Below are 10,908 nucleotides of genomic sequence, written 5' to 3' on the forward strand. Positions count from 1 at the left end.
GGGGGGACAGTTCACCAACAAAATCAAACCGCAATGCACAATTAGAACACATCATGTAATAGTACATAGTACAGATATCAGACATGAAATTCATAACAGTCAAAACCGAGAGTGAAAATCTGAAACAATTCCTCAGACTAATGAGAATAACAATACAAAAAATGACTGGATATCATACAATGAATTCGTATGCTCACCAATACAATACACCCCCCCCCCCTACTCTTTTTTCCCCTCACCATTTTCCCCTCAAATTCGTCACACTAAAACAAAGTAAAAAAAAAAAAAACCCACAAAAAACTAAAACTCTCAAATCCACGTAGTAAATCGTTAACCCACTCGACGATTTGTCAAATCAGGCAAGAAACTTTTTGTTCCATTTTTTGTCAGTCTTAACGTCCAATTACAACAGTGAAATGGGTGAAATAGTACTACCGCAAGCTGTCTGCACGTTTCCTCTCTTGAACTGAAAATTCATCTACATAAGAATGAACAAATTGATGGTGAGAACTGCGAGGGGGGACAGCATATGGCAGTGAAAGATTTGGTAAGTTACACAAAGCCATTATTTTGCTCTTTTGCTGAGTGAAACACTACTGTCATTAGAAAAGTGATATGTTCAAAACCTTGCAGCAAAGTAGCTAATAATATCAATATAATGGTCTCTCGGAATAAACAACAAAACTTTTAATATCCTCTCGGCTTACGATTTTACGAGTGCTAGTGAAGATGGCTGCCCTGTTGTTGAAACATTTATTGATCAGCCTGACCAAAGCAGGACTGGCTCTCTATGGAGTGAGATTAATAACAAACATTACTTTGGAAAAGGTAAGAAGATGATAGAGTACAGAGGTATAAGTTTAAAAGACCTTTCAACACTTCTATGGTTATGGACCGGTTGGGAACTCTGTCCATCAACAATAGAACGGGTCCAAGTATGTGGAGAGCCTTTAAAATTATTCTTCGATTTATTAAGCTTGATTTAAACATCCTCTCACACTAACTTATAAACAGTGGGAATTGAACCAGGGTCACTCACAACGCAATCCAGCCTGACTGGTCAAAGCGGCACAGCTAAAGGTGGGGGGGGGATGTATGGCAAAAGGGGAGGGAGGGGGAGAGAGAGAGAGAGAGAAAAGAGAGAGAGAGAGAGAGAGAAAAAGAGAGAGAGAGAGAGAGAGAGAGAGAGATGGGTGGCTGGCATATATATATATATATATACCCAGGAAAGAAGGGCTATTCCTGCCTCAGCAACACTGCAGATAACCGCAGCCCAATTTCCCAAAAGAAATGTTCCTGATCATGGGTATTTTGGGAAGTTAGTTTTTCAAAGGTTCATCAGAGCCCACGACCTGACCCTCCTCCTCCGTCCTCCAAGCCGCTCGACTCGCAGCAAGCTGACGTACAGACCATCGTTTTTCCCCGCGACACCTACCACCACCGGTACCAGAGGAAGGAAAAAGTACAAAGTAAACAGTGCAGTTCAAGGCTCAATACCTACTTGGTTCCGTTCTACCGCATTCTTACATCCCCTCTCCTCCACATTCTCACATCCTCCTACCCCAGGCGTGGGTTAACTATGGCCCCGCGGGCCAGATTCGGCCAGTAATTAACAATCAATGTGGCCCAATATACAGGGAGGTGAAAAAGTAGGTACACAGTAATTCTATCATTGTTAGAATACTTAATTCATTAAAACTATTAGCAAAATAAAATGTGCTGGCCTTTTGTGTGTGTGTGGGGGGGGGGGGAGTTATTTTTAGTGTCATTAATCATATTTTATAGTAACTAATTTAATGTACTAACAACTTGAATGAAGTATTATAACAATAATGTGATACTTATGGCATACCTACTTTTGCCCTCTCTGTACACAGGAATATAAGAATGCTTCTAGAACACATCTCTCTTCTACATTAAACACATTCTTGTGAGGAAAATGTCGTTAAGTTGATGATTAATAAAGAATAAAACTGACCATCCTGAAAATTAAAACGAATAATTCCTGATTCAGCTGGAAGCAATACGTGTAGATCTAATGTTCTTTCACACTTGTAATATAATATAATGTCCTTGAATGACATATTATGCTAGAGTGTCAGTCAGTTTCAGTCTCACTTTTAAGAGCTTGGGTCTTTCAGCCAATTTCAATTTTTCATCACATTTTTCTCCAATTTCGGCAAGCAAGATATTCAGAATATCCAACCCACGACTTGGACATGCTTACCCCTACCTGTCTTCAATTACCTAAAAGAGTAGGTCGTCAACAAGCTGTTCAAATGTTCTAAGCCCAAAAAGCAAAATTTTTAACCCTACCCGTACATCGTGTTTTACTACCGTATCCATACAACGTGGGGAACTCTGTGCCACCACTTTCAAAGAGGAAATTTACTCGTTAATCCGATCCATTACGCTTTGCATAGCAGTCTGTAAAAAAATTATTTTTTGAGAAATACTGAAAGTTTCAAAGAGATCTTATCACTAGAAGTATTCTAAAATGTGAAGAATACAACACCGGATGTACAAAATCATCCCAGGGTGTATGGATAGGGATAAGGAAAAAGAAAAAAAAAAAGAACTTATTCTCGTAACAATTTTTGTACTCACACAATGTTTTTCTTTTCTCTCGCTTTTCAAACATTAAGAATTTGAATTTCAACAAAATATTTATGAAAAGCACGCCAGTCAATACACGATAGATTAAGAAAAGGCAAGTTTTTTTTTCCATTGAAAATTTTGTGTTAAGTAGCCCACATCTGAACAGTTGGCCAACGATATAGAGGCGCAAAACCCACACCAGACTATACCTATCAAGAGGAGTACTACATAAACAAAAGCATCATGGAACAATTTTGAGACTATTACATTTGAGTGGAGTTATAAACAGAGATTCTCACTCAGCATTTAAAATCTAATGCTTACCGTACAAATACTTTCTATAATATAATAATAAAATATATACAGGAATATGAACGGTTCCAGAACACATGGATCTCTATATTACATGAACACATTCTAGTGAGAAAAATGCTAATTATACAGATTTCCATCTCTGATCTGAAGGCAAGGAATTAACGGCAGTAACACTACAAGCTCAGAAATAAACCCAAAGGCAGAGGGACATAACTGCACGTTTTATTATTTTGAGAGAAAAAAACAAAAAAACCTCCCCAAAAACAAATTTAATACATATCAATTGACGTTATGTATGCTTTTAAACATGGGGTGTGCCAGGTGGAATATAATGTTACTCTGATGTATTGACAATGAGACTAAGATCAGTCACTTGCGTAAATTTACCAATTTGAAAAAACACTATTTCCTCCTACCTTTGACACACAATGGATATGGGGAAAGACTAGTGTGAAGCAAACCAATATAAAAGAAAAAATGAAAAAAAACCCAAAAAAACCTTGATTTTGTCAGATACGTTGCTATGTCTGGAAATGTCAGTACAGAGGTCAAAGGTTATTCCGCTAACCCACTGGAGGAAAGTGTCCAGGGTAGCCACCACAACCATACAGGACAGGTGAAAAACAATGTCAATACTTTTGGTTTCGTTTTCGTAAGGTCACCCAAGTGTTAAACTCAAAGATGAGGTGAGGTGTTTTTAGAGAGTAAAATACAAAGAAAAAAAAGACAGATAAGGACAATAGATGTTTGATAATAAAGAAAGAGTAAACCACAACAGAGCATCCGCCAACCACCCACTGACAAACCTGATCAGACAAAAATCCCCACTTAGTCTCTAAAAGTACTAGGCCGCAGCCACAGAGAAGGTAAAGTTTTAGGAACTCAACAAAAATCATACTTGGAAGGACTGTACATCTCTTTAGAAAACTTACAAACTTTTTACTTAAACTTCAAGAGCGGTCGGTACACCATTAAAAACATTAATAATTAATAAAAACATTGTATCGTAATATAAATATCGCTCCACATGAGCTCCCAGAACTTTTTTACTTCCTCCAAGGGAAAAAAGCTAGAGATACAGAGGGGCAGCCTCTATAGAAAAACTTTACACATAACAGATGAATACCCTGTGGGGGAAAATCTACCAATTGATAAACTGAGGACTACAGGGAGAAAATCCACGATGTCACATTTTCTTACAAACTGAAAACCTTGATTCAGGGAAATCCACGATGTCACATTTTCTTACAAACTGAAAACCTTGATTCAGGGAAATCCACGATGTCACATTTTCTTACAAACTGAAAACCTTGATTCAGGGAAATCCACGATGTCACATTTTCTTACAAACTGAAAACCTTGATTCAGGGACTTTCGGGAGGGGGGAGGGGGGGGAGGGGAGGGGTGTCATGTGTAAAATTCTAAGAAGTTTTTGTGATCTACTTTTGAAATATCTATTTAGTTTTAATGATTACTTTAGACGGATCGCTACCCTAGAATTACAAAGTTCTATCAGCTCAGTACTTAGTTTTGAGAAATCTTGACATTTAAAAAATTTGAGTTTCACAACACATCAAGCTTTTTTAAATACGATTCTCTGAATATCTTGATAATACCCTCGTGTAATCTTACAATTTTTGACAGAGCAGAAAGGACATTTGCTTTCTGACCTCACGGTCTTAATAACTCAAAACGGCGAAAAACGTCGGATAGAATTTTGTAATTCTAAAGTAGCAGGATGTCATCTTTCTGTCTATGTCATTAACTGAGCTCTGCAGTTGAAGAAAAGGACTTGGTTTGGACATCACCAGTTTTTTTCCCCCCTGTAGTCTTCAATTATTTGTGCAACATGGTCATTTGAATTTGTACATTATTCCTGAGTGTGGATGACCATTTGCACAGTAGCGGTTAAGTAAGAGTTGACCACCATTTTTACAGTAAAATACTGAACATCTGTAAGTATATAACCACACTGTCTAGCACACACATAGCGAAATATGCAACAACAAACAGATTTTAAGAATGTCCAAATGTTTTTTCTTAAACACGTATATATATTCTTTGTATCTAAATCATGTACATAGTGAAAGAAATTCAAAACTAAAAAGATTTCCAGGTAGTGCCGAGCCGATCTCGCTATGTGTGTGCTAGATCATATTTTGTTACCAAAAGAAATCTGGAAATGTTCACTTGTAAGCCCAATTGGACAAAAAATTAAGAGTGAGATCTACAGAAAATTTGACATAGACTGGAACAAAGTGAAAATAAACTGAAAGAAACTGGCAAGCAACGAAGCTCTGAAATTTCACATTTTTTGTAAAACGATGATGACATCCGTAAAAAAAATTTTTGAGAATCTTGTAATGATGACTAGATGCACAAAAATACGTTTTAGTGCAAGTTTTGCTTTAGTTTTAGAACGAGTTTTACGGCATTTGTAAAACAAAAAGATCATATAAGTGCCGAGATTAGAAGTGTTACCTGAGAGTAACATATAATAAAAGATGTGGCGAGATAAAGAACCATAAATCTTTGGATAGGACAGAGGGAGCAAACTACATCAGGAAACCTGTCAACCACATACTCAAAAAGGGGCAAACCTGTCCGTGGCCTCTTTCAAATCTGACTAACTTTACATGATAAATTATCGTTGAAACTGTCCGTGTTTTGTGCATCCATCGACACTATTTCAGATCATTTAGAAACTGGGCTGCTTCGACCCTGCCTGTCAGGACCAGCGCGGGCGGAGAGTGGGATACAACGACCCTGCAAACAAGGAGACACTTCATCCAAAAACACCCCCCACACAGAAATAAAAACTTACGTCTTCTTTTGCATGCCAAGTGAAGCGCCAAACTACAAAACCACAGATGCTGGTTAACCTACGTTAGATGAAGAAAGATTAAACCAAAGTAACAATAACGATAAGATGAAAAACTTGACCAAACCAACAACTAACGACAATACTACTAATAACTATTATGATGATGATGCAGAGAAATTTGAAGTGACTAAAGATGATGATTAAATGAAGACAAAATTGACCAAACTAACAATGATGAAAAGACGAACAATTTGATAACACTAGTAACAATGTTTAGAGGAAAAATTGGACAAAACTAAGAGTGATAATTGTATGAAAATTTGACCATACAAACAACTAACAACAACGAGTAGACAAAATAAAATTTGACCGAACTAAAGATGGTGATTAGAATGACAATCTGACCAAACAAATGATGGTGGTGATTAGAAAGAAGAACAAATTTGATCTAACCATTACTGATTTCAGATGTAGAAACAATGGACCACTGTCTGAGAGTGAGTGCCAGATACAGAGGACACAACATAAATAAAGCTTTCAAACCAAACATTTTTTTTTTTAAAAACAAAAAACGGAGAGTAAAAGAGATAACATGGGCACAACCGGAGGAAAAAAAAAGAATTAAATAAGTTGACTTTTTATGTTAAAAAAATTTGATCGAATGGAAAGAACACTACCAAAAATCTTCTGTTACTCTGAGCCCGAGAATGAGGCAGACAGAAGAAGAGATGGGGAAGAAGTTGCCGTAACTTTACCGGCAAAAATTTTTTTTTATTGGGGGGGGGGGGAGAAAGGAATCAAAGTAAAGTAAATGATGTGGTACAATATTTCGTTTCTTCGAGACTGAATATTACATGTGATGTCGTTGATTCAAGGCTGAACAAGCGAGTAATGCGCGGCGTTTATTCACCACGAGATAAAACGTATTGTATGTAAACACTAATTGTTCACATCTGGACCATAACGTAAAATGTAATTATTTAAAGGTCAGACCAGAAGATATTGCGTAACACCTCCACCATGACAATGTGACAGGCTATATATATATATACATAATATTATATACATACATTCACGAAACCATTATCCCACACCCATCACACAAATTAGTTCAGGTTTACAAAAAAATTCAACACCCCTTCCAAAAAAAGAGGCCAAAAAACAACAACAACAACAACAACAACAACAACAAAAAACTCACAAAAGCAGTCAATTTCATGCAACTTGCCAGACCATCATACACAAAACTAGACAGCATCATTATTATTATACAAGGAACAAAGCTGAATAATATACATAATTATACACACAGTTGACTCTTAATACAAATAATGGAAAATAAATGGGGACAAGAAAGAAAAAATAATGTATTGCAGACGGAACAGAGTAGTACGACTCCAGGCCAACAAAAGTGAAAACGAGAGAATCAATTTGTTCCTCATGTCCAATCGATGTGAGAAAATGGCGTTGACCTATTTTTTACATTAGAATGAAGTCTTCGCTTTTCATACTGGTGGAGTCTCACATCCCTTTCAACACAGAACCAGTTACCCAAGATATGGGACCTCTCAAAAGACACCCTTTTCCACTGGAGAACAATGGAAACGGAGATGTAATTTAAAATCATATTCTCTAAACAGCCACTATCAGAAACAAACTGATCGATTGAGCTTGCGGTGCACACACAACTAAATGGCAGGAGTCACCAGATGTGAATAAACCTTTAATATTCCAAGAATATCACGAAAAAATGTAAAATATCAAGACGAACTGTAAACAGCAAATACAAACGGAAATCACGAGCATGTCATTCCTAGCCTACCGTTCATACAAAACAATACACATATACTGTACTATGGGCAGAAGCATAATATAAATTCCTTACAGTACAGCTGTAAAGTAAAAATTAAACAGGCATACACTGAATCCAAAGACTGATAGCACTAGTACTAGTAGTGTGTATTTTTTCACCCCAATCCACGTAATTCAGGTAATAAAAAAAGATGACAACAAAGACTAAACTAACTGAAAAAAGATCGAGATGAAAGGAACTTTGGTGATCATTTCTGTCTAAACACCAAAATACAACACAATCTGACAGTAAGTAATTGTTCAAATTCAAAGACAATGTAAAATACCAAAAAAGAAAGGTCTTCATTTAATTTAGTTTTAATGAAAGTTTTACGGTACTTGCAACACAAATATGTATATATTAGTATTAATGCCAAAGAATAGAGGTGTTACTAGAGAGTAATGCAAGAGTAAAATAAGGAAGAGAGATTTTATAAGGACATCAGATGTTTAGGAAAGAAAGAGCGAACCATACATTATATTATGAAAGAGCAACCACCAACCACTCACTAAAAAAGGTGGTGTAGGTCTAAACTGTCAAAGAAGCACAAAAAAACCTTCAAAGGAAAACTCCAGCAAACAATAAATCAAATGCATTTTTCATCAAAATCCAGTCACCATCTCCCCCAACCTTGGTCTGTAGGTACAGGTGTCCTAGTGGTTAGGTTCTCTAACTCTCCACCATATTATGGTTGCAGGGGACTATACCATTCTGTCAGGGGCCCTACCTTACAAGTGTCTTCGGGGAAAGGTACTTGACGCAAATTTTCCTCCCTTCACCCAGATTGGAATGGGTACCCAGCTATAGACAGTAGACAGCAAAAGAGCGTGTCAGTTTGTTGGTGTTTTTTGGCATATGTCATTTGCACTTTGCACTGTATGCTTCCCAGGAAGCCAAGAATGTTTTGAGCTGTGTTCTAGCATTTGCTGGGGTAATAAAAGTTGCAAAAAGCAAATAGGGCATGCGACAGATCCTGGATATGCGCTCAAATAAACAAAAAAGCTGCAACAAAAATACAACCAAAGAAAAATCAACTCCAAAGTGACAAAATAACAATGGAAGTTAACTAAACTAGAAATATACAAAAATAGTCTGCATGGAAAAAAACGCAGGGTTTTTTCCCCTCTTAATCGGTTCACAAATTTGAGTAACATAGAATAACAAATTGGCTCGAAGACTAAAAGCAAAAGAAAGTGACAAGAAAATTACATCCTCAAAGAAATAATGAATGAATGTGGCAAGCTGTTGTTGTTGTTTCGACTTAAAGCCCCTTTTAGGTTTTTTTAAGAGGCAGAGCCTCCAAACTAAACGTTTGTCTCCGATAGGACCTTGTGAAATGGGTTGACAGCCTTAACCCTTTGTTTTCACATCTCGCCGATCAGCAATGTTTACCACCCAGTTTCTTTGGATTTTCCCCAAAATGCCTTTGCCTTTGATGGCAAGGGTTTTTACTATATATTAGCCTTGTGATGGCACAGCATTAAAAACTCCACACACAAAAAAACAAAAAAAAAACAAGCCAAGCTACAGACCACACCACCCTATTGGGATTCAAATAAGAGCCATCCACTCCATAGTCCTGCATGACACCAACTGAGCTAATGGAGCACACCAAATGTAGAATGTAGACAGTCAAAAAATGGCAAGACAGCAACATCTAGCAGTGTGGCAAACTCTTAATAAACAGTGACACATGATGGAAACCGGCCACCAAAAAAATTCATCCAAAAAGTTTTTCTGCCAGAACAAAACTTATCCCCCCTGTTCATCCAAATTTGTTTCTTTCTGTTCATCCAAATATTTTTCTTTCTGGGCAAAAATAAGACTCCAAGCTCTATTTGCAATCTATAATAAATCCTAACCTTAAAGGATAATTTTGTGAGGACTTAGTTTCAAAATTAAAGTTCAAACCACAAGGATTAAAAATAATCTTTGGCTCATTACTGCAAACAGCACAAATAAAACAACTTATGTCTTAAAACACAAAAACATCTGTTCAAGAAATGATTCTTCCAGATGACAGACTTACTACATCAGAATATACTTCAAAATTGTCTTATTTTCCAAACAAGACGCTGAACCACTCCGAAAATTAAACAAGAGGACAACACACTTGAAACTACACACACAGCTTACAACACACACACAAACTTCATCGTATCAGTAACAATGAAGAAACAAATGAACACAGTGAAATCAGACGCAGGTCAGTTTTCGGACATGTGGAGTAGCTGGTGTTGTCTTAAAGCTTTGTCTTGCTTACAAATACCTCATCTATCTTATATTAAATAGAAGAATTGAAATATTTGCGGTTGAATGTGAGGTGAAGGTTACCTTGTTTCAAAGACAAAATTAGTGAGAAAACAGCCATCAGTTTGGTGCACGACTTCATGATAGCTTCAGAACCTTTAAAACTGAATATTTACATTTTTTGTACCTTTAATCAACTTTTTTCCAGAAAAATCCACACAGATATGTATTTTTTAATGGACATTAAAAGGGTCGTGCCAAAAATTTAAAAAAAAATAATTTGATAATAATTGCCACACTGGCAAATGACGTTTCTTTGATTTCATTATTTTGACGAGCGCTTGATTTTACCACGATGCCTTTCACTTGACCTAGTGACCACGGTGATATCAGAACACAACAACAACAGGTATAACAAGAGTTGTTGTTTTTTTTGTCCCCTACAGTGGAAGGATTCTCAGGAAAAGAAAATTTCATAACACACACCCAAAATCCATCATAATACAAACGTATATAACAGATATTTTTATATGTCAATATATTTATATCATATATCATGTATATATATATTATGTACAATTCTCTATGCAATACAAGGCAAGGTTTATTGCATAAGGAAAGAAAGAGAATGGCAAGTTCCCTTTAGAGTCCTCAAACTCTGCAAGTCATTCTTGGAAATGCTGACCTTATGGACACAAGAGGAAAAAAAATGAATAGTAATATTATACACGACATAACAGGCTACGAAATGTAAACACACACACGTACAAAGAGGAGAAAAAAAAATACCAGACCCGTGTCTCTGTAAAATGAAAAATACTTTTTGATCCACAATAAGGAATAGAAGAAAATAAAGTAGAGAGTAGCCTAAGCAGGCATGAGATTCTTTCCTTCTTCAAGAAATAGAGGTGTGTATAAACTTGTAAATTATCTACTATTCCAACCCTTGAACAAAATGACAGGGCTTTAACTCCATGACGCATAGTTTTGAGAAAATGGGATTCAAATGTTCACACTCTTACAGTTATACTATTGCCTTTACACCTTATTTGTTTAATGTCGAATTGGA

At 36.4% G+C, this 10,908-nt stretch overlaps 1 long non-coding RNA gene across 1 annotated transcript; it reads right to left on the minus strand.

The window, feature by feature from the left end:
- Nucleotides 1-3,119: 3,119 nt before the first annotated feature.
- On the minus strand, nt 3,120-4,455 carry LOC118478492. The gene is made up of 2 exons (XR_004859079.1): nt 4,272-4,455; nt 3,120-4,222 (listed from the first exon to the last, which is right to left on the minus strand). It is a non-coding gene; the product is annotated as an uncharacterized LOC118478492 (long non-coding RNA).
- Nucleotides 4,456-10,908: the final 6,453 nt, after the last annotated feature.

Source organism: Aplysia californica, unplaced genomic scaffold (assembly GCF_000002075.1).
Source record: "Aplysia californica isolate F4 #8 unplaced genomic scaffold, AplCal3.0 scaffold00609, whole genome shotgun sequence".
In the NCBI taxonomy this organism is placed as follows: Eukaryota; Metazoa; Mollusca; class Gastropoda; order Aplysiida; family Aplysiidae; genus Aplysia; species Aplysia californica.